General features: G+C 44.2%; 1 protein-coding gene and 1 non-coding gene across 2 annotated transcripts in view; one reads left to right on the forward strand and one right to left on the reverse strand.

The window, feature by feature from the left end:
* The window catches only part of LOC144670420 (histone H2B-like), a 528,756-nt gene that overhangs the window by 352,672 nt on the left and 150,655 nt on the right, over positions 1-25,429 (reverse strand). The window lies entirely within an intron of this gene.
* trnas-gcu (transfer RNA serine (anticodon GCU)) lies at positions 7,658-7,739 on the forward strand. The gene has a single exon. It is a non-coding gene; the product is annotated as a tRNA-Ser (tRNA).

Here is a 25,429-nt window from a genome sequence, read left to right on the forward strand (position 1 = left end):
CCAGCTTCTCAAGGGGAATTTCCGTCGGCCGAGCCAGACTCGAGGCAACCGGATCTCCTGAAAACAGCTCATAAAGTAAACTGGATACAAAAGCAACATACTGCGAATGCTGCAAATCAGAAATAGTAACAATCAGAAAGTGCTGGAAATACACAACAATTATACAGCATCTGTGGAGAGAAATATAGAACTAGCATCTCAGGCAGTGAGATCATCATTTCCTTCTCTCTCAGTGTGAAATCCTTGACTCAGTCAATATCCCCTCCTCTTTTAATGACGCCTTTCTATCCAGGGCCTCAAATACTCCTTCCAAGTGAAACAGTGATGCACTTGTTCTTCTTTCAGTTTAATGTGCTCCATTTGCTGCCGCAATATGTTCTCATCTGCTTCAGGTGGGTGAGGGCTTTGAGGAATCTCCGTTCAATCCGCAAGCCTGACTCTGAGCTTCCTGTCACTTGTCATTTCAATTCTCCACCTTGCTCCCACTCTGACCTTTCTGTCCTTGGTCTGCTGCAGTGTTCCAGTGAAGAATAACATAAGCTCGAGGAAGAACACCTCACCCTGCACATTTCTGGCCTCAACGTCGAGTTCAATATTTTTAAATTATAAACTCAGCCTCTCTCTTGTTTCATGTGTTTCTTTCAGGATTATCATTTTATTTTCTGTTTCTTATTTAATTCCTTCACTTTGCAATTGGGCGGCTGATCTTTAGCCATTCTCACCTCATCTGGAGCCACATTTTGTTTTTTGCCTGTTCTAGTCCTTTGGCTTTGACGCGGTGTAACCTTTTGTAATTGAATCTCTCCGGGCCCCCAAACCATTACAAACCTGTGCTTTTGTTCAACCTCTTCCCAAAGCCCGGACCGGTCCCTTGCTCCAAGTCTATTACATTCCTATATTCCCTCAGTTCAGATGAAGGGCCACCAACCTGAAACATTAATTCCTTTTCTCTCCACAGTTGCTGCTATTAACAGCATTTTCCGTTTTTATATTATAGTCTGTTCATTGACTTATAACACATCCCTTTTAAGAAAAGCGTCAATTATCTGGAATTGGTAACAAGCCACTTTTAATCAGACAGAGCCATATTTACACAGTTTCGATTCCCTGACAAAACACAGAATTTTACCGATTCCATTCTGTGCCCACGGGATCAATTCCCATGCCGGCTTCTCACACCCTTCCTGCTGTTCAGAATGTAGGACTGATTTTTATCCATAAATCATAGAATGATAAAGGACAGAAGGAGCTCATTCCGCCTGCGTTGGTTCTTTGGTTGAGCGATATAATTACTCCTAGATCCGTGATCTGTTCCCATTTTCCTGTATTCCCTTCCTTCAAGTTTGTTTTCTCTCCAACTCTCTTTTGAAAGTTAATAATTAATCTGCTTCCATCACCCTCCCAGGTAGCTTCCATTTCACAATGAGCTCACTGTGTAAAATACATTCTCCTCATCCCGTTCCTCGTTCTTTTCTCAATCAGCTTCAAACTGTGTCCTCTGGTTAGCGACCCTCCTGTCAGTGGAAACAGTTTCTCCTTATTTACTCTAGTAAACTGGTCATCATTTTGAACACCTCATAGGAGATGTTTTTTCGATGCAAAGCAAGTGGAGGGAATAAAGGTGAATCTTTAAGAAGATTGAAGCTGTTTGTGAATTTATCCAAATTCGAGCCATTCCAGCAGCAGCGCCGTGATTTAACAAAACTCCCCAAAGCGCTTCAAAGGAGCTTGATCAAGCAACATTCGACATCCAGTCAGATATTTGGCCAGATGAACAAAACCTTAGTAAAGCTGATAGATTTTAGGAGGGTATTAAGGGGGAGAGTGAAGTGGGGATGTTTCTAGATGGAATTGCAGCGCTAAAGGCTCAGACAGCTGAAAACGTGGCCGCCAATGATGAAACAATGCAAAGTGTTAATGAGCAAGAGAACAGAGATGGATTCAGAAAGAGAAATGTCTTGGAATGGAACTGGAACTGCAGTCTGGCCAGTGAGAAATCTCCCCCTGAACCACTAATGTTCACACAGCCGCTCTTTCCATGTATCCAGTTGGAAACCTGTCTGAAGGAACATACAGTCTGACAGAGCACGTGTGATAATCCTCCACTATCTGATCTAAAGCTGCAACAGGAGCTGTTCATTACAGCTGTGATAACCGTGTTGGTCTTGATATTCAGTGGTGCAGATTCACATCATCCTTGTTTCGAGTTGTCTGTCATAAACAGTCTGGAAAGATGACTGAGCAGTAATGGGAAGCAGTTTCCGCGGTGGTTGTAAATGTCCAATTTTAAATCATTCTGAGGACTGAGCAGACTGACTCTGGTCAGCATCTTTCAAATGTTTTTGTTTTGTCCTGAGACGGTGATGAGATTTCGGCTCAAAAACAGAATTACCTGGAAAAACTCAGCAGGTCTGGCAGCATCGGTGGAGAAGAAATCAGTTAACGTTTCGAGTCTTCATGACCCTTCGGCAGAACTGAGTATAGTTAGGAGAAAGGTGAAATATAGGTGAAATATGAGATTTCGGCTGTTCAGTGGTTCAGATGGGAAAGTGGGGAGTGACCTGTATAGAAGGAAGTTCGGGACGGCAGTTTCCCTTTTGTGAGAATATTGATAAACCTCTTGCTGACTTTCTTCAATGCTTATCTAAAGCATTCCAACCCACAACCTTTAAATGTCTCTGTTTATACCGACTGCAAGTCCAAAGCGCTATCGGTTGCGCCACAGATCTGCACCAATGATACTTGTTTCCCATCCCAATATGGGAATTTCTGACATTGACGGACAGACAGTTCAAAATTTCAGCAATTTGAACAGTGACTATATTTCAAAAGTGCTCATCGTCCGTAAAATGATTTTGGACGTCCTGTGGTTGCGTAAAGAGCTATAAAAATTCAGTAGAACTTCAAAACGACATGGGCAGGTTGGTGCAATGGGCGGTTAAGCGGCAGAGAGAACCACATAACCCTACAAAAGTGACGGCGCAGAAAGAGGTGATTCAGCCCATCCTGTCTGTGCTGGATTGAAAAAAGATGAAGAAGAAACTAGCCGCTCATTTTAAACCCTCTTCACAGCACGTGATCCGTAGCCTTGCAGGTTACAGCGCTCCAGAAGCAGATCTAAGTACATTTTAAATGAGTTGAGCGTTTCAGCCTCAACCACCGGTTCAGGCAGTGAAACCCAAATGCTCGCCACCCGTTGCATGAAAAAGCTTTTCCTCGTCTCCCCTCTAATCCTTCCAAAAATGTCCTTAAATCTCCGCTCCCTGACAATTAACCCCTCAGTGAGGGGAAAGAAGAATTTACTGTCCACCCTATCTAGGCCGCTCATCATTTTGTACACCTCAATTAGGTCACCCCTCAGCCTCCTCTGTTCTCAGGAAAACAACCTTAACCTATCCAATCTTCCCTCGTAGCTGCAATTTTCAAGCTTTGGCAGTATTCTTGTAAATCCTCTCTGTGCTCTGTACAGTGCAATTATGTCCTTCCTGTAAAGTGGCGACTAGAACTGCACATAAAATTCCAGCTGTGGACTAACCAGCGCTTTTGCAGTTGATTTCCTTTTCCAGGGAAATGTGAAAAGATTAATTGTGGTCGGAAGAAAGCAAAGAGGTAACATAAAATAAAGCGTGTGCACCCAAAGGGCGTGCAAGAGCAGGGGGAAATTGTGGGCATCTTCATAAATGATTGAAGGTGTCAGGAAAACTTTTATTCATTCACGGGAAGTGCACTTCACTGGCTAGGCTGGCATTTATTGCCCAAACCTAGTTGCCTTTGAGAAGGTGGTGATCAGCTGGTGAGCTGCTGCAGTCCATGTGGTGTAGGTACACCCACAGTGCTGCTGGGAAGGGAGTGCCAGGATTTTGACCGAGCGACAGTGAAGGAATTGCGATATATTTCGAAGTCAAGATGGCGTGTGACTTGGAGGGCAACTGTCAGGTGGTAATGTTCCCAGGTAGCTGCTTGCCTTGCTGTTCTCGACCGTAGGGGTCGTGGGTTTGGAAAGTGTTGTTTAAGGAGGTTTGTTGAATTCCTGTATGCATTTTGTAGATGCCACGCACTCCTCGACTGTGCGTCGGTGGTGGAGGGAGTGAATGTTTATGTTTGTGGTGCAGTTCAAGCTTTTTCCTGGATGATGCCAAGTTTCCTGAGTGTTGTGGGTGCTGCACTCCACATGGCAATTAGCGACTATTCCATCACACTCCTGACTTGTGCCTTATAGATTCTGGACAAGCTTTGGAGAATCAGGAGGTGAGTTACTCGTCGCACAATCCCTCGCCTCTGACCTGCCCTTGTAACCACACTATTTATATGGCTAGCCCAGTTCAGCTTTTGGTCATCAGTGACCCTCAGGATGTTGAGAGTGAGCGATTCAGTGATGGTAACGCCATTAAACGTCAAGGGCCAGTGGTTAGATTCTTTCTTGTTGGAGATGGCCATTGCCTGGCACTCATGTGGTGCAAATGTCATTTTTCATCCCAAGTTTGGATATTGTCCAGGCCTTGCTGCATTTGGATATGGACTGCTTCAGTATCTGAGGACCCACGAATGGTGCTGAACATTGTGAAATTATAAGCGAACATCGCCACCTCTGACCTTATGATGGAAGAAAGGTCGTTGATGAAGCAATGGAAGATGGCTGGGCCGAGCACATTACCCTGAGGAACTCCTGCAGAGATATCCTCGAGATGAGATGACTGAACGCTTTAAGCATTACTACAAACTAATGGAGTTTTCCACCTGATTCCCATTGACTCCAGTTTTCCTAGCGCTCCTTGATGCCACACTCAGGCAAATCCGGCTTTGATGTTAAGGGCAGGCACTCTCACCTCTCCTCGGGAGTTGAGCTCTTTTGCCTATATTTGAATCAAGGCTGTAAGGAGGTCAGGAGCTGAGTGGCCCTAGCGGAGCCCAAACTGTACGTCAGTGAGCAGGTTATTGTTAAGCAAGTGCCGCTTGATAGCACTACTGATGACCCCTTCCATTACATTACTGCTGATCGAGAGTAGACTGATTGGGAAGTAATTGGCCGGGTTGGATTTAGCCTGCTTTCTGTGTACAGGAAATACCTGGGCAATTTTCCACATAGCTGGGTAGATGCCAGTGTTGTAGCTGTACTGGAAAAGCTTGGCTCGGGGCGTGACATGTTCTGGGGCACAAGTCTTCAGTACTATTCCCAGAATATTGTCAGGGCCCATAGCCTTTGCACTACCCAGTGCCTTCAGCTGTTTCTTGATATCACGTGGAGTGAATTGAATTGGCTGAAGACTGGCATCTGTGATGCTGGGGACCTCTGGAGGAGGCTGAGATGGATCATCCACTCGGCACTTCTTGTAGCAAATGCTTATCATTTGTGCTGATGTGCTGAGGTCCTCCATTATTGTGGATGGGGATATTTGTGGAGTCTCTACCTCCAGTCAATTATTTAATTGTCCATCACCATTCCCAACTGGATGTAGCAGGACTGCAGATTTTAGGTCTGTCTGTTAGTTCTGCGATCGCTTAGCTCTGTCGATCACTTGCTGCAGATGATGGTTGGAATGCAAGTAGTCCTGTGTCATAGCTTCACCAGGTTGACAACTCATTATCAGGTCAGGCTGGTGCAGCTCCTGGAATGTCCTCTTCACTCTTCATTGAACCAGGGTTGATCACCTGGCTTGATGGTAATGATATAGTGGGGAATATGCCAGCCCATGAGTTTATAGATTGTGTTTAAGTACAGTTCTGCTCCTGCTGATGGCCCACAGGGCTTCATGGATGCCCGGTCTTGTGTTGCTAAATGTGTTCGAAATCTATCCCATGTAGCACGGTGGTAGTGCTACACAACACGATGGCAACTATCCTCAGTGTGAAGGCGGGACTTCGTCTCCAAAACTTCTGTGCGATAGCCATTTCTACCGATAGTGTCGTGGACAGATGCATCTGCGGCAAGCAGATTGGTGAGGATGAGCTCAAGTATGATTTTCCCTCTTGTTGGTTCACTCAGCACCTGCCACAGACCCAGTCTCGCAGCGATGTCATTTAGGACTCGTCCAGCTGGGTCAGTAGTGGTGCTACCGAGCCACTTTTGGTGATGCACATTGAATCCCTCCACCCAGATGACATTTTGTGCCCTTGCCACCCTCAGTGCTTCCTCCAAGTGGTGTTCAACATGCAGGAGCACTGCTTCATCAGCTGAGGGAGGGCGGTACGTGTTAATCAGCAGGTTTCCTTGCCCATGTTTGATCTGATGTCATGAAACTTTATCGGGTCTGGAGGTGATGTTGAGGAATCCCCGGGCTACTGCCTCCCGACTGTATACCACTGTGCCGCCACCTCTGCTGGGCCTGTCCTACCGGTGGGACAGGGCATATCCAGGGATAGTGATGGTGGAATCTGGGACATCATCTGTGAGGATTACTATGTCAGGCTGTTGCTTGCCTAGTCTGTGAGGCAGCCCTCCCAATTTCGGCACCAGCCCCCTGATGTTTGTAAGGGGGAGTTTGCAGGGTGGACAGGGCTGAGATTGATGGTGCTGAGAGCGATGTCGAGTGGTCCGTCCAGTTTCATTCCCTTTTTTGTGGCTTTGTCGTGGTTTGTTACAACTGAGAGGCTTGGTAGGCCACTTCAGAGGGCAGTTAAGAGTCAACCACATTGCTGTCTTCGACAGAGCGATCAAGTGGCTCTAACTCACCAATCACCTGCTCACTGAAGCTCAGATTGGTTTCCGCCAGGGCCACTCAGCTCCCGACCTCATTGCAGCCTTGATTAAAATATGGACAAAAGAGCTGAACTCAAGGCGTGAGTTGCAAATTACTACAGTTGACTATACAGAAGCATTTTGCGGAGTGTGGCATTGAGAAACCCAACAAAACTGAAGTCAAGTTATACAAGGAGGGAAACTCTCCACTAGTTGGAGTCGGCCCCCGGGATTTCTAATACATTCCAACAGATTTCCAGCATCCACAGTATTTTGCATTTTGTTAATTTCCTGTGGGTGGCAATGAAAGGATATGTTGAATACTTCTTCCGTGGCAGCTGGCTCGTTGGACTAGGGGTATGATTCTCGTTTTGGGATTTATGGTGAATTAATATGCCAGACGTCCCGGGTTCAATTCCCGGACGACCCCCGCCACCACCCCCCCCCCAGCATTTTAATACATTAATTCGTGTGCTCGAGGTGGTGCCAGTTGGGGAAATCAGGTCCAGGTTTGAACATCCGGGAAATCATTGCGGAGAATGAATCACAACACAGAAAACCAACGCAAAGTTTCTCCGAATGCATCGAATATGGCAACTCTCTCCATGTGGGTTCAGTCGGAGGCTGATTGCAGTCAGTTACAGTCTTGAGTGACAAACCACATTTCAGTTGTGTTCCGGTACTTGCAGTGAGCCGGAAGGAGTTTCTTTATTCTTCCAGATGAATGTATGTTTCGGTCTTTCCGCGGTGGGTTTTCACACTGTCTAGAAACATGTTGGATATCGTGTTGAAGTGTTGAAGTGATTCACATCAGTCGATTTACAACAGTTCCTACCTGATGTGATGGAAATGTATTTTATTGACAAACTACATGAGAGACCTGGATGGTTATTCAGGACCTGAAACAGGCAGGATCATTTAGTTCAACAGTTCATGGATGTAAAACAGTACAGGAGGAGGTTTAATTAGGTGACTGCACGTGACGAGGTGGCCGAGAGGTTAAGGTGATGGACTGCTAATCCATTGTCTTTTGCACGCGTGGGTTCAAATCCCACCTTCGTCGTCAGTTTATTAACTGGTTCTTCGTGAATGCGGTGCTTTTTTCTGAAGGCATGTCTGAAATCACTGATGTAATCTTCCGAGACTAGGTTTCCAGAGGAGGTGGCGTTGGGATAATGTCGCTAATCACTCCATGATTATCTGAATTGAAGGCTGCTCATCCACTGTGCTTCCCACGCGTGAGTTTAAATCCTGTTTTTGTATGGGACGGCGTTATGCAGAAAGGAAATCGGAAATTACCATCAGGCCCAAGTTATGACGTTTCCTGTAATACCGTGAATATCAATGTTTCAGGGACGATCTGATTGAAAATGTTACGATGATTAAATAACATTCTAGCTTCGTTTTTTAGTCTAGCGGGCAGTGTTCAAACCATTTAGCTTGTACTGGGGTGTTAACAAGAAGCATTGGGAATCGAAATTCCTGCAACAATCTCTCTCCCTGCCGTGAGAAAAAGTCGGTCTCTTTCAACTGTGGGTGTTTATCTCTCATTGTCTGTGACATTTCTTCAATTAACAATCTACTTCTGCCTCTCCTTGGAGTGAAATGTCTTCTGTCGTCTTTCCTTTGCTGTGAATGATGATTCAGTCAGTTGTTCTCTTGCTCTTTACAGTCAGGAGTTTGTGAGTTCTATACTCACTCCAGAGTCCCGAGCACAAATCCAGGCTGACGCTTTAGTGCAGTAATCAGTGAATGCTTCACTGTTAGTGGTGCCATCTTTTAGATGATATGGTAAATTGAGGTGCCCTCTGCCTTCTCAGCTGCAGTTTACCAAGCAGCATTTCGGAGAGGGGCGGGGGAGTTATCCCATGGTGTCGGAGCCCACATTCATTCCTCAATTAAAATCACTTAATAACAGATTTATTGTCTTTATCACGTTGCTGCTCCTGGAAGCCGGCTGTGAGCATATTTTTAAACAAATTGTTCCAAAACATGGTGATTGAAATCCTGTCAGGAAAATTCAAATTCCTATTGAAAACTCTGCTGAGTGAACTTCATTGGACAGCAGAGAAATCAGGTGAGGAATTCGAGTAAATCGACACCAGAGGAAAAGTCAACGTCAAAACTGGATCACCTCTTGCGAAGATCAATGAGTAAAAGCTGAGAACTCCGCGCATCATCATTTCATTGACCAGAGACACTCACGGAAGTGTTTTGTAAAATGTGTCTCTAATGCAAACCTGAAGGAACGAAACCTTCCCAGTTCATGGTGATATTGGGGATGGAATTCCATTTTTTAAATAAGTGATTAAGAATGAACGATCATGTCTGTCAAAATAATGATTATCTGTGTCTTTGACGTGATGATGTCTCCGCTATGCTGATAATCTTGTCCTTCTCATGGTCTATGTCTCAGGGAGAACGCTGCTGTCCAAATAAGCATGGGAATTATGGCAGGGTGTCCTGTATATCCGACATAATGAAGCTAATATGTATAAACTTCACTATATCGGGTGCAGATAAGATATTGGTTTTCGTTTTTGTTACTCAGATAATCATAGAGTGATAGAGAGCAAGGGAAGGCCGTTCAGACCATGGCCTGAAATGGGCTGAGAGAAAGGGGAAATCCTCGGCTGGTGTATTTTTGCAGCACTTCTGCTGCGTCCGTGTTTGAAATAAAACGATTTGAGAGATTGGTTACAGATTGAAGTGTTTACTGGAAGCAAGAAGCTGATGTAAATTTACTATGAAGCAAATTCAGAGGTGATTTTGTGTCGCAGACAAATGTTATTTTAGAGTGTTAATGAGAATTTAAATAAACTGAGTATGGTTTCAATCCATCGGTCGCTGGGTTAGGAGGCCAGCACGCTTCTGCAACGCCAGTCTCCTCCAAAGCAACATTTTTCGACTGCCTATTACCGTTGTTTGGTAGCCAAACACATATTCACTTCCTCATTACTTTTTAAACAGGAGCACAACTATTGGGAAGCTCACCCAAACTCCACAAATCCACTTACGCTACCACGAATGTACCAGACAGGGAAAGTCACACAAGAAAGTAGCAAGAGACTATCAGGATAAACACAATCGCTGACACTAAATGGTGCCGAGCAAACCAGCAAGATATTACAATGGAGAAACTGATCATTTATGAAAAGGTATTTCCTGCTGCATAAAGATAGGGCCTGTTTTAAATGTAATTCCTATTGTGTAACTGCGCTCTCTGCTGTACAACTGATCCCTCTGTGGTGAAACTGTGATTCTGCCGTTGAAACATCCTCACCGTGGTTGTGTAAAATGCTTCCCTGTTGTGCAAATGTGCTCCCGGCTGTGTAAATATGATCCATTGTGTGCAAAACTTTTCTCTGTTCGATAAAGATATTTCCTCTAGTGTAACGATGTTCTCTGTTCTGTGAGGAGGTTTTCTTTGGGAAAATATGTTCTTCCTGGTTTCATGGTCTTCCTTGTCAAATGCTGCCTTGATATCAAGGGCAGTCGCTGTCACCTTGCCCATTGAGTTCAGCAGTTTTGCCCATATTTGGGCCAAGGCTGCAGTGCAGTCGGGGCTGAATGGTCCTGGTGGATCCCAAACTAAGCGTCAATGAACAGGCTATTGCTGAGTAACTGCTGCTGGATACCACTGTGGAATACCCCATCAATCATTTCCTTATTTTGATAGGGGGAACAGTAATGGGGCGGTACCTCGCCGGGTTGGATTTGTCCTACTTATTTTTTGTGGACATGACATACCTGTTGGCATAGCCAACGACTTCCACATCTCGTTTGGGGGCGGGGGGGGGGGGGGCGATTGTTCCGGGTCTTTTGTAAAGCTCTCGTTAAACCAGAATGGGATGACTGTGGCTGTTAAACCCTGGGAGAAAATGTGATTGTGGGATACATGAAGCATCTAATAAACTCTGCTACTGTACCTGAATGAGATGTGTTCTGTATCTGTCAATCACAGGTAGTGCTTGCGAGTGTAAGATTTATTCTGTATCTCAGTCTGTCGAATGGTTTGTGAGATGGGATTCCTTCTTTATCGGTCAATGTCTAGTACTGCATGTGAGGGCGGGGTTAATTCTGGCTTTCCCCTTGTCTTCATCCTTCTCCCCACCATCCTCCACATTGAATGGATCATCACTTGTCATTTCTTTACAAGGCAGGGAGTTGTTGTGAACTGAATATTCTGCCGGAAAATGTGGTGGAAGCAGATTCGATATAAACTTACAAAAGTGAAATGAAAAATATGGTATGGAAAAATATTTTAGGGCTATTGGAAACGACAGAGGAGTGGGGCTGATTTGCTACAAAAGAGCTTGCTCAGAAATGGTTAATACAAACGCGTCCTCTTGTATTGCAATTTATAATGAAATGGCGGACAGCTCTTCCCAGAATGCTCGGGGTGATGTATAACGGTCTATCTCCAACAGATAGGCACTGCGCAGGTGCAATAGGTCGTCCACGGGAAATCCTGCCTACGACGAGCATGCGCGCCACAGCTTCCGGAACCTCAGCGTGGCCGAGTGCAGTCTCAGTAAGGCCGAGTTTCAGCGGCTCTCAGAGCCCGAATCAGAGCCGCCGGGTCCAGCGGACGTGCGGAGAGGGACCCGGGGGACGGCACCATGAAGCCGATGGTGCAGCGCCTCCCCCATCCCAGCCGCCGCTTCCCGGTTTCTTCTCCCGTTTGCACCGAGTCTTTGATGCGGTAACAGAGAGGGTTGGGGAGGGTGATGCTGTTCATGTGGTTTACATGGATTTCCAAAAGGCATTTGATAAAGTCTCACACAACAGACTTGTGAACAAAGTTACAGCTCATGGAATAAAAGGGACAGAGCAACATGGATATGGGATTGGCTGAGTGACAGGAAACAGAGGGTAGCGGTGAATGGTTGTTTTTCAGACTGGAGGAATGTTTATAATGGGAGGAATGTTGATAGTGGAGTTCCCCAGGGGTCGGTGTTAGGACCCCTGCTCTTCCTGATATATGTTAATGTTGGTGCACGGGGCACCATTTCAAAATTTGCGGATGACGTTAAACTTGGTGATATTGTGAACTGTGAGGAGGAAAGTGTTAAAACTTCGAAAGGACAAAGGCAAGTTGGTGGGATTGGCTTACAAGTGGGAGTGGTAAAAGGTCTACCTCGGAATTTCACAGGACCGGCTCTGGGGAGCATGCACACTCAATGTCTTGGGAAGTCAGTACATTGAATAGAGCGGTTTCTGAGATGCAGGGAATTGTGGGAAGTGCAACCACCATGAGCAGATGTTAGTAAGTGTTTTTTTCCAGGCTGACTGTCAGTGACCTGAAATGTGATCTCTGCTTCTCTCTCCACAGATGCTGCCTGACGTGCCATGTATTTTGAGCATTTTCTCTCCTCATTTCAGATTCCTAGTATCCACCTGATTTTGCACGTGAATTATTGCTGGTCTTGCTCACAAAACCGAGGCCAGAAACACAAACTGACAAATGCAGATCCCTTTTGCTTCAGGGTGGATGTTGGACGTGGAAATCGTTCTTCACTTTCTTTGAAGGGATGTTCCTGTTGGCTGACTTTGAATTGCGGAGCAGAGAGAGGAGACATTGATGGGTTTAACCACGAGCACTTTTAAGAACAGTAGGGCCCAACCATTTCTGATAAAAGGTCATTAACCGTTTCTTGTACAGTAACAGAGACTGACAGGAAATGAATTTCACATTTACATACATGAACAAAGAGTGACAGAGTTAGTTCCACCCACACTGAATGTAAAAGAGATTGATAGAGAGTTAATTCATTGAATCATACATTGATTATGGCACAGTGGAAGGCCATTCAGCCCATTATGACTATGCTGGCCATCTGAAGGAGCAATTCACCTCATGCCACTTCACTGTCTGTTCCCCATAGACCTGCACTTTGTTCCTTTTTGGATAATAATCCAATTCTCTCTCGAATGCTTCGATTGAACCTGCCTCCCCCACATTCTCAGTCATATTCCCCAGCTACTCGCTGCATGACAAGGTTTTTCCTCATGTTACCATTGCTTATTTTGCCAATTACCTTCAATCTGTGCCCTCTGGTCCTATTTCTTTCTAACAATGTGAGGAAAAAAGTCTTCCTGTCTACTCTGTCACACTCACAGTAACAGAAACTGACAGAAAATTAATTCCACATACATAGAGTAATGCAGCTTATTAGAGTTTTGATTCGAACTCATGTACGGTAATGGAGTCAGACAAAGAGTTATTTTCACATCACATCCAATACCAGACTTTGGCTGGAAGGTAGAACCTTAGAACCATAGAAAAGTTACAGCACAGCAGGAGGCCATTCGGCCCATCTTGTCCATGCCAGCCCTAGGACACCCGGGTGCCATTTCTAATCCCACCTTCCTGTACCCGCCCCATAGCCCTGTAGTTTACAGCAATTTAGGTTCAGATCCAGGCACTTTTTAAAAGAGTTTAAAGTTTCTGCCTCTACCACCAACTTGGGCCGCGAATTCCAGACACCCACTACCCTCTGCGTAAAAAAGTTTTTCCTCATGTCCCCCCTACACCTTCTGCCACTTATCTTGAATCTGTGTGCCCTTGTTCTAGAATTCTCCACCAAGGGAAACAATTTTATCCTGTCCACTCCATCTATTCCCCTCATAATGTTGTACACCTCAATCAAGTCACCTCTCAGCCTTCTTTGTTCGAAGGAAAATTACCCCTACCTATCCAATCTCTCCTCGTAGCTACACTTTTCTAACCCTGGCAACATTTTTCTAAACCTCCCCTGCATTCTCTCCAGAGCTATTACGTCCTTCCTGTAATGTGGTGACCAGAACTGCACACAATACTCCAGTTGTGGCCTCACCAGGTAATTCCACAATCACACATAGCAACCAAGTTTGACTGAAATTTAGTTTCACACTCACTCACAGTAACTGAGACTGACACAGAGTGAAGAGCACACTCACTGCATGACTAAGACTGACAGACATGGAATTAATTCCACATCTATGTACAGTAACAGAGCTTGACATGTAAGGTATGAATTCCACACCCATAGACAGTACCAGAGACTAAGCAAAAGTGAGTTGATTCCTCACTCACATACAACAGAGACAGAGAGTTACTTTCACACTCATATACAGTAACACAGGTTGACAGATGATTAATGTGGAATTAACTTTTTTGAAGTAACTGAGCCTGAAAGAGAGTTACTTCCATAGGCCTATACAGTAACAGAGACTGACAGACACAGAATTAATTCCACACTCCAATACAGTAACTGACAAACTTAATTTTATTCACCGAAAGTAACAGGTTATCATGCAAAGAGTTAATTTCACACTATTGTACAGCAACCAACATGGTCGGGATAGAAAGCTAAATCAGCACTTGCACACATAACAGAGATTCACACTCATATGCAATAAGAGAGATTTGCAGAGAATTAATTGCACACTCTAAGTAACGGAGGCTGACAAGTTGTTTGTTTATTCCTCACTCACATAGAGTAACATAGACTAATATGAGAGTGTGGAATAACTGTCTTAATTACTCTCAGTCTCTGTTATTGTAGGTTAATTCCTCACTAAAACATTAGTGGAAATTGACAGGTCCTTAATTCCACTCTCAGATATCCTAACAAAGACTGTGAAAGAGAATTCCACACTTACAGTAACTAAGACCGACCGATAGAGAGTTAATTCCACACTTACATACAGTAACTGAGACTGAGCAATGGAGACTTTGATCCACACTCACCTACACTAACAGAGACTGACTGATTGTAGTTAATTCCACACTCACATTCAGTAACAGAGACTGACCAATAGACAGTTAATCCCGCATTCACACACATTAACAGGGACTGATATAAAGATTTAATTCCACATTCTCATACAGTAACAGAGACAGACCGACAGAGAGTTAATCCCTCATTCACAAACATTAACAGGGACTGATATAAAGATTTATTTCCACATTCTCACACTGTAACAGAGACTGACTGAGATTTAAATTTCACACTCACATTCAGTAAGTGATGGACAGAGACTGAATTCCACATTCACATGTAGATCAGACTGAGGTAGTTCCACACTGAAATAGAGCAAAAGAGATGAACAGAAAGGTCAATCCCACAATGACAAATTAAAAATACAAGAAAGAGAAGCAGGAGAAGGCCATTCAGCCCATCGGGCCAGCTTCGCCATTCAATACGACCATGGCTGATCTGATTGTGGCCTCAACTCCACTTTCCCGTCCATCCTATAACCCTTGACTCTCCTGTAGATCAAAAATATGTCCACTCCACTTGAATATATTCAATGACCTGACCCACCCTCCACTGCGCTCTAGGGTTCTGAATTACAAAGAAAATAAATTCCTTCTCATCCCCACCTTCAATGGGAGATGTTCATTTTTAAACTGTGCCCTCTGGTTCTAGTTTCCCCATAAATGGAAACATTCCCCTCAACATCTACCCTCAGAATGTTATATATTTCAACGAGATCACCTCTCCTTCTTCGAAACTCCAGTGGTGATTGGCCCAACCTGCTTAAACATTCCTCATAAGACAACTTCTTCATGTCAGGAATCAGTCTAGTCAAACTTCTCTGAACTGTCCTCAATGCAAGTATATCCCTCCTTAAATAAGGAGACCAAAACTTTACACAGCGCTCCACATGTCGTCTCACCAATGACCTGTTGTCATAGCAAGACTTCCCTACTTTTATATTCCACCCCGCCTTAGAATAAAGGCCAACATTCCATTTACCTTCCTAATTACTTGCTGCAGCTGCACTTTAACATCTTGTGATTCATGTACAAAGACACCCATATCCCCCTGTACTGCAACATTGTGTAGTCTCTCTCCACAGTATCACAGTATTTTTACAGTGCAGAAGAAAACCATTCGGCTCCTCAAGTCTGCACTGGGTCTCTGAAAGAGCATTCCATCTAGTCCCACTTCCCTGCCTTATCCCCGTAACCTTGCACATTTTTTCTTTTCAAGCAGCAGTCCAATTCGCTTTAGAATACCGCGATCAAACCTGCCTCCACCACACTTTCAGGAAGTTTGTTCCAGTCTCCAACCACCCTCTGGGTGAAACAAAAATATTCTCATCACATTTTCTCCTTTTGCCAATTATTTTGAATCTGTGCCCTCTAGTTCCTGATGTTCTCTTGAGTGGTAACAATTTATCTCTATTTGCCCCGTCCATACCCCTCAGGATCTTGAACACCTCTCAGCCTTCTTTTCTCCAGGGCAAAGAGTCCCAACCTCTCCAATCTGTCCTCATAGCTACAGTTCTTTACTGCTTTAATCATTCTTGTGAATCGCCTCTGTACTCTCTCCAATACCTTCACATCCTTCCTCAAGTGTGGTGCCCAGAACTGGAGTCAGTGCTCCAGATGAGGCCTAACAAGTGTTTTATACAATTTCAACATAACCTCCTTACTCTTATACTCAATGACCCTGTAATTAAAGCCTATGATACTATATGCTTTATTAACTGCTCTTCAACATGCCCTGCTATGTTCAATGATCTATGTACGTATGCACAGAGGTCTTTCTGTTCCTGCACCTCCTTTAGAGGTTCTCCCTTTATTTTATACTATCTCAGCAGATTGTTCCTGCCAAAATGAATCACCTCACACTTTTCTGCATTGAAATTCATCTGCCACTTGTCTGCCCATTCCCCCAACATGTGTATGTCCTTTTTAAGTTCACAGTTGACAATATTTCTAATCTTTGTATCGTATGCAAATTTTGAAATCATACCCAGCACACTCACAGTCTCGGTCATTAATATATATCTTTTAAACAATGTTTTGTTTTTCTATTCTTCCCATCAAAGTGGAAAACTCACATTTTCCCCACATTGTATTCCAAATGTTTGCCACTCACTTAACCTATCTATATCCTCTTGCAGACACTTTGTGTCCTCCTCACCACCTGCTTTTCCACCTATCTGTGTGTTGTCTGAAAATTTGTTGATGGTCTGTACCTTCATCTGAGTCATTAATATAGATTGTAAAAAGCTGAGAACCCAGCACTGATCCCTGTGGCACTCTACTATTTGCAGTCTGCTTACCTGAAAGTGGCCCACTTGCAAACAAGAACAGAGACTGATGGACAGAGTGTTAATTACACATTATTATAGATTGACAGAGAGTGAATTCTGCACTCATACAGTAACAGAGACTAACAGTGTGTTTTTGCCATACTGAAATACATTATTGGAGACTGCAGGATATAGAATTAATTCACACTCACAAAGTAACGGAGTCGATGGAGAGAGAATTAATTCTACTTTCAGTTACACAATAGAGAAGGAGAATGATTAATGCTGCCCTCATATGCAGTAACAAAGACTCAGTTGATTACACTCTCACATGCAATAACAGCGATGAACAAAGGATTAATGCCCCACTCACATACACTAATAGAGAACACCAGATACAGAATTAATCCCGCCCTCTCTCACACTAACGAAGATGGATAGAGATGTAATTCTGCACTGAAACACAGGGGCACAGATCGACTAACAAAGAGTTAGCTGTGCTCTCAACCACAGTAACAGAGATTGAGGGAGAGTTAATTCCACATTCACATGCATTAATAAAGGCTGGCAGATACAAAATTAATTCCATTCTCAAATAGACTAATGGAGACAGATAGGTAGAAAGTTACCATGATTCTGCCCTGAAACACAGTAACAGAGACTGCCAGATAGAGAGTTAATCATGCACTCACGTACAGATTGACAGATACCAGGGATTAGTTAATTCTACATCCCCATACAGTAACAGAGATGGACAGGGAGAGAGTAAATTCCACACTCTCGTACAATAACAGTGACCTGGTTCTCACTTGAATAATTCATCTGACGTGTGTCACACGGCCTCTTTATTGTTTCAGCATATTTTCTATCTTCCTCATCATCCAAGGAGCCCAGGCTTTGGTTTCCCTCCCTTCTCCCTTATTGGAATGTACCTAGTCTGTACCTGAAAAATCTCCTCCTGAAAGATCATCCATTGCTCTGTTACAGTTTTTCCTTTCACTCCCTGCTTCTATTTCACCCTGGCTAAATCCCCTCTCTTCCCATTGAAGTTAACGCTCTACCAATCACTCTTACCCAAGGGTGCACCCACAGACACTTCGTTCACGTGGCCAACCTTGGCCCACCTCCTTCCCCAGCACCAGATCCAGCAATGCCTCCTTCCTAACTGGACTGAGAACATTCGGGTCCAGGAAGTGCCTCTGAACACATTTCAGAAATCCCCAGATATCACCACTCTATAGTTCTTATACATCTGTGATTTCTCTGCAGATTTGCTTCTCTATCCCTCTCACTACACCTCCCTTTTTTCCTTATCTCTCTTTCCTGAACACTTTGTACACTTGAATATGAACCCGACCCTCACCATTTTTAAACCATGTTTTAATCATTGCCACTACATCATTTTCCCACATGGCTATTTGTGCTTTGAGATCACCAACGTTATTCACCACGCATTATGCGATTACAAACATCCAATCTAAACAGTCCCTTGTATCCCTCCTAGATTCTTCTTCATCTACTCCTATCTTATATGCTCCGACTTCCTTCTCTAGTTATTCCTCTTTTCTACTTCTATATACAGATTCCCAGCCCCTGTGACCTTAGTTCAAACCCTCCCAACCACACGAGTGACGCTCCTCAAATGGACATTGGTCCCAGTCTTGTTAAGGTGCAACCTGTTCCTTTCAAATAGGTGTTTCCTGTTCCAGAACTGGCCCTAATGTCCACGAATCTTAAGCCCTCCCACCTCCTGCACTGGCCTCAAGCCACATATTGACATTTACATTTACATATTTACATTTCTACTCCCACTAGCACATGCCACAGTAATAGTAATCCAGAGATTACTGCCTTTTAGGTCCTACTTTTTAACTACCTCCCTAGCTGCTGAAATTCTGACTGAGGGACCACAATACCTGTCCTCCCTGTGTCATTGATACTGACGTGTACCACAACCTCTGGCTCACTCTCTTCCCCCCGCAGAATATTCTGCACCTTCTCCGTGATGTCCTTTACCCTGGCACCAAGGAGACAGCACACCATGTGGGACTCACAATGACGGATACAGAAATGCCTGTCTGTCCCCCTGATTATGGGATCTGCTCTAACAACTGCATTTCTACTCTTCACTTTTCCCTCCTGTGCAGATTCTTGCCCATTGACTGCAGTTCTTCAGGGTGTCACCATTCCCAGCAGTCTCCAGTGCTGAGTACCGGTTTGACAGTGGCACACACCCCGCAGACTCCTGCATTTCCTGCCTGTTCCTACTCTTCTGGATGGCCACCCAACTTCAATCCTGAACACCCTCTTTCCCTTTGGGGTGTTCACCACCTGGAATGTACGATCCAGGAAACTCTCATCCTCCCTGATTCTCTGCAGTGATTCCAGCTGCCCCTCAAGGTCAGAAATCCTGAGCTCGAACTCAAGCAGCTGGAGACACTTGTATACAATTGGCCCCAAGACACATGAAGTGTCCTGAGGTTCCCACATGGGGCAGGAACTGTAAACAACAGGTCACAGCTGCCCATCCATGATCTAAAACAAACCTCTATTCCCTCTTTTAGAATCCAGTTTGTACCTTGTTTAAATTATTAATTTTATTTAATGCCTCTCGACCTGCTCTGCATTAATAGTCTTATTACGCTTATACTTACTGTTGTACTTACCCTGATTGAAACGTTTAATTTTCCAGCTCCTAGTTTAAATCAGTGCCCTAATTTAGAGAAATCGGCACAAACCAACCAGTTCCCTTCTTTCCCCTGATATCATGCTTTGACTATTTATTATAACCATGGCCGGTTTGCTCCAACCCCTCCCTCACAGCTCTTTATCCCCCCCACCGCTCTCACTCTTCTCTCCTTCTCTCTCTCATTGCTGCTCTCGGGCTGCTCTGCCGCTGCTCTTTATCCACCCTCCAGCCTAACTCAACTTTCACTCTCACTCACCCTCAGCTCCTACACAGTCCCAAGTTATTGACTGTTTAGGAAATTCTCGGATCTTTGCTCCAAGATGGATGATCTCACACTTCCACATGTTGAACATCTTCAGCCAGTTTTGTTCACTCACGGAATCTGTCAATGACCCTTTGAAACTTGCTGCTCCCACCTACACTACTAACCATGTCACCTAACCTAGTGTCATCAGCAATCTTGGATATCGGCACCTCCTCGGCACCATCTCCAGTGCAATCACTTCCTTCCTATAGTGTGATAACCAGAACTGCACACAGGACTCCAATTGTTGCCTAACTAGCATTTTATACAGCTGCAACCTCCCTGCTCTTATATTCTATGCCTCGGCTAATAAAGGCAAGTATCCTATATGCCTTCTTACCTACCGGTGCTGCTCCCTTCAGGGATCGATGGACATTTAAACCAAGGTCCCTCTGATCCTCTATGAAATCCTGTGATCAGCCCATAACGACCTGCCCCCATCATTCCACTTATTGCTACTTTTATTTCAGCTAACCCTACTTCTTTATCACAAAGGGTTGCCTCTTCCCCTTTAACCCCTCTTCAATAAAAGTGCTCACTTTCTCCACCGACAATTTGCAAATGTGTTCTTTTGCATATAACCCTTGTTAAAGAAGAGGTACCAGAAGGACAGCCTGTGCTTAATGTTGCTAAGGCTGTAGGACTTTATGAGATGTAGCTGAAGATTCTGCGGGATGTAATAGTGGAAATTGTGAGGGTACTGGCCAGAATCTTCTGAATTCTATTTCTTTCTGTAATGGACAGCTACAAACCACTTGTTTATTCCAGGACACTAAATAAATTAATGTGAATCAGAGCTGAGCAGATTCTAACGTCGCACGTCTCCAGTTTTGTTTTTTTACTGAGAAACCAGTCCTCCATGTAAGCTTTTTGCTCAAAGAATGAGACCCCCGCTTCCTGGGAACACAGCAGCGATACCTCCAAGATCTGATTTACAACCTTCAAACTCAGTGAAAGGCTTTCACCCTCCCCTCGGGGTCTGACCGTCACTTCACAACCAACATTCGGCTGGGATGGGCAGACAAAACAACTTCCTTCCCCGCAGTCCCCCAGCACGGACTGGATAATCTCCCAAGCTCGTATTCCACGAATGTTACATTGCTCCACCGATTTGTGTTATTCCCACAAGCTCCGGCAATCTCAGCCCAAATGCCCAGGCCTTTTATTCTCTCGTTAACTAACATTTTGCCTCCTTATTAAGTCCATCCTGAGAAGAGGGACTCGGTATTCCGACTTCCTCTGCAGACATCCGGTTGCTGCTAATGGACCAAAAGAGGCCTAAAACCTGAAAGAAACCCTCTGGCACAGCCCTCTGAGCTTTTCTCCATTAGACCGTGCAGACAACACCTGCTTCATAGAGAACAATGGTGAGAATATGAGCAATTTCAGTGCCAGTATTCCATGGGAATAGAGGATACAAGATAAAACAGAATTTACAATACTGAATGGATCCTCTGGGAGCAGGACCGTAGAGGATGAATTCCTGGAGTGTATACGGGATGTTTTTCTGGACCAATACATTGAGGAACCAACGAGAGCACAGGCCATCCTCGAATGGGTATTGTTTAATGGGAAAGAAAAATATTGGCAATCTAGTTGTGTCCCCCCTTTGGGGATGAGCAATCATAACTTGTTAGAATTCTTCATCAAGATGGAGAGTGACGCAGTTGATTCTGAGACTTGGGTCCTGAATCTTAATAAAGGAAATTACGATGGTATGAGGTGCGAGTTGCGCTATGATGGATTGGGAAACATTATTTAAAGGGATGATGGTGGGTAGGCGACGGCAATCATTCAAAGAACGCATGGGTGAACTGCAACAATTGTTTATTCCTGTCTGGAGCAAAAGTAAAACAGGAAAGATGGCCAAACCATGGCTTACAAGGGAAATTAGAGATAGTATTAGATCCAAGGAAGAGGCATACAATTGGCCAGAAAAAACAACAAACCTGAGGATTTGGAGCAGTTTAAAATTCAGCAATAGAGGACCAAGGGATTGATTAAGAAGATGAAAACAGAGCACGAGTGTAAGCTTGCAGGGAACATAGAAAACGACTGTAAACGTTTCTATAGGTGTGTGAAGAGAAAAAGATTTGTGAAGACAAGTGTGGGTCACTTACAGTCAGAAACAGGGGAATTTATAATGGGGAACAAAGAAATGGCTGACCAACTAAATAAATACTTTTGTTCTGTCTTCACAAAGGAGGACACTAATAACATACCAGAAATGTTGGGGAACACTGGGTTAATGAGAGGGAGGAACTGAAAGAAATCAGTATTAGTTGGGAAATGATGTTTGGGAAATTGATGGGATTGAAGGCCGATAAATCCCCACGGACTGATCATCTACATTCCAGAGTACTTAAGGAAGTGGCCCTCGAAATAGTGGATGCATTGGTGGTCATCTTCCGAGATTCAATAGACTCTAGAACAGTTCCTACAGATTGGAGGGTAGCTAATTTAACCCCACTATTTAAAAAGAGAGGCAGAGAGAAAACAGGGAATTATAGACCAGTCAGCCTGATGTCGGTAGTGGGGAAAATTCTAGAGTCCATTATAAAAGATTTAATAGCTGAGCACGTGGAAATCAGTGGCAGAATCGGACAGAGTCAGCATGGAATTATGAAAGTGAAAACATGCTTGACAAATCTAGTGGAATCTTTCGAGGATGTAACCAGTAGAGGTGATGAGTGGGAGCCAGTGAATGTGGTTTATTTGGACTTTCAGAAGGCTTTCCACAAAGTCCCACGTGAGAGGTTGGTGTATAAAATTAAAGCGCATGGGATTGGGGGCAGTGTATTGAGAAGGATAGAAAACAGTTTGGCAGACAGGAAACAAAGAGTAGGAATAAATGAGTCTTTTTCCGAATAGCAGGCAGTGACTTCTGGGATACCGCAGGGATCATTGCTGGGATCCCAGTTATTCACAATATATATTAATGATTTAGATGAGGGAATTAAACGTAATATCTCCAAATTTGCAGATGACACAAAGCTGGGTGGGAGGGTGAGCTATGAGGAGGATGCAGAGATGCTTCAGTGTGATTTGGACAAGCTGACTGAGTGGGCAAATGCATGGCAGATGCAGTATAATGTGGATAAATGTGAGGTTATCCATTTTGGTAGCAAAAACAAGAAGACAGATTATTATCTGAATGTTTTAAATTGAGAGAGGGGAATGTGCAGCGAGACCTGGGTGTCCTTATACACCAGTCGCTGAAGGTAACCATGCAGGTGCAGCAGGTGGTAAAGAAGGCAAATGGTATGTTGGCCTTCATAGCCAGAGGATTCGAGTACAGGGACAGGGATATCTTGCTGCAATTATACAGGACCTTGGTGAGACCACATCTGGAATATTGTGTGCAGTTTTGGTCTCCTTATCTGAGGAAGGATGAACTTACTATAGAGGGAGTGCAACGAAGGTTTACCTGACTGATTCCTGGGATGGCGGGACTGACATATGAGGAGACTGAGATGAGGAGAAATTTCTTCACCCAGAGAGTGGTGATCCTGTGGAATTCGTTACCACAGAAAGCAGTTGAGACCAAAACATTGTATGCTTTCAAGAAGGAGTTAGAGAGAGCTCTTGGGGCGAAAGGGATCAAAGGATATGGGGAGAAAGCAGGAGCTGGCTATTGAGTTGGATGATCAGCCATGATCATAATGAATGGCGGAGCAGGCTCGAAAGGCCGAATGGCCTTCTCCTGCTCCCAGTTTCTATGTTTCTATGACTCAAGTCAAAGTCGAAAAACCCAGTGGATTGTTAGAGGAAAATTTAACCACTGGACAATGGCAGCTGAAATACAGACCAAAAAAAAGTTCCTGACCTTATTCCCTTTATTTCAAGTTGTTTACAATCAAATGAAGAAATAAAAACTGTTGGAGGGAATTTCCATGATTTATGGAAACACCAACACCCGCCAGTTGTCAATCACTCAGCCCCATCAGACCCACCCACACTGACGGGAGCTTCCTGCATCCAGCACTGGCCCTGTCGCACTCACCAGCTGCTCACCCAGACCCCACTCTCACAAACACTGAACATTTGCATCCAGGACCTTCAAATTATTTTTAACAATGAGAAAAAACATATTCACATTTCATGGCAGTTTGGTTGAACGGAACAAATGTTCAACTTTTCACCGTCACTCGGGAACCACGTTCGACATTCCTTCAATCAGTTGTATAAATTATCGGCTGTAAAGATTTATTTCACTGGGTTAAATAATTTCCATGTGAGGAATGTTCCAGCGTGAGAATGGAGGGGGACGGGCTGACTGAGCTGTGTCTTCACCGCTTCTGGGCAGTGGGAATGTTCACCCTTCATTCTGCCCCCATTCACTTTCCCAAGGGGAATCTGCAGATTCTCCAATCTGGGCCCTGAGATTTATTCTTTGGTTCCTTTTGATTTGTCCCTTTTCCTGACTGACAATATTTTCCAAAGCTCGGGATAAACATCCCGCTTGCATCGTGCCTGTGTTCGGCTGGAAGCGGCCGATAGTGACCCCGAACTGGTCACCTCCACACTGACAGATACAACACGGTCACACTCTGCTTCACTGAGATTAATGCCGAGAGCGGATTCTAGGTCCAATGCAACAGCGAACACTTTTCATTTGAAGGAATTGTGGGTTATTAAGGTGTTTTGAAGATCCTGATTTTTTGTAGTGCATCCATCCCAAACGCTTTGGGTTTTTCCTGGAGTGATACCTAATATCCCTCTTTGGGAAAGATTAAAGTTAATTGGAACGTGTTGACCAGGTCATGAGGATAACTCCTTGAAATTGTTACGTGCTGCCAGCTTAACAACACCTAAACACTTGATACTTTTGTTCACAAATGAATTAAAACCAAATTTCCGCCCCGCTGTAAATGCAGAATATTCAGTATTTTAACCGGAGTCAGAAACAGGTCAGTCACAGATATTCAGTGAGTTCCCGGAAAACAGGATATAGAAACTGCTTGTTCCAGCGTTCATACAGTAATCTGCTTTGATCTCTCTTCCTCTTATTTCCCAGGATGATGTTTGAATTCTGACCCAGTGACGTTCCCCTTGTCTATTCAAAATCTCGATGTTCGTGTTCCGGGCGTCAATTGTTAAATAGAATAGAGCCCAGCTCTTCCAGTAGCGGCACACTGGGGAGAGTTTCTCATTGTGTGTGGTAACTTCCACTAGGTCTCTTCTTCGACGGTTACAGAAAGGAAACCCTGTCATTGTTAAAGCCTTTGCAGAGAGTCCACTGTAAAAGGAGAGACCATTTTAACCTTAAATTCCAGATTTGGCCCTGTTATAAAGCAAGCGCCCAACTGCCCAGATGAAATCCAACGAAGTCAGGTTCTGCTGGGATTTGGACCCAGGGTCTCCTGTTTACTCGGCAGGTCTTTTAACCAATTAAACCACAGAACCTAACGATGCTCAATTACCCGCAAGGAATTGCTAGAAACCCTTCGCAGATCTGGTAGTATTTGTGAAGAGTGAAACAGTTTAAATTTCAGGGCGCGAACTTGCACCAAAAAGACCTGAAACGTGAATCTGTTTCACTCTCCACAGATGCTGCCAGATGTGCTGAGCAATTGCAGCATTTTCTGGCGATGTTTCAGATATCCAGCATCCGCAGTATTTTGCTTTTGTACCAAAGGACAATGAGCTGCCTTTCCTGCCCTGTGGGTTATTGCAGGACAAAACAAAAACCTTTAAAGGTGCTGACCAGAGTCAGTCTGCTGAG

The sequence above is a fragment of the Cetorhinus maximus genome, chromosome 31 (assembly GCF_964194155.1).
Source record: "Cetorhinus maximus chromosome 31, sCetMax3.hap1.1, whole genome shotgun sequence".
In the NCBI taxonomy this organism is placed as follows: domain Eukaryota; kingdom Metazoa; phylum Chordata; class Chondrichthyes; order Lamniformes; family Cetorhinidae; genus Cetorhinus; species Cetorhinus maximus.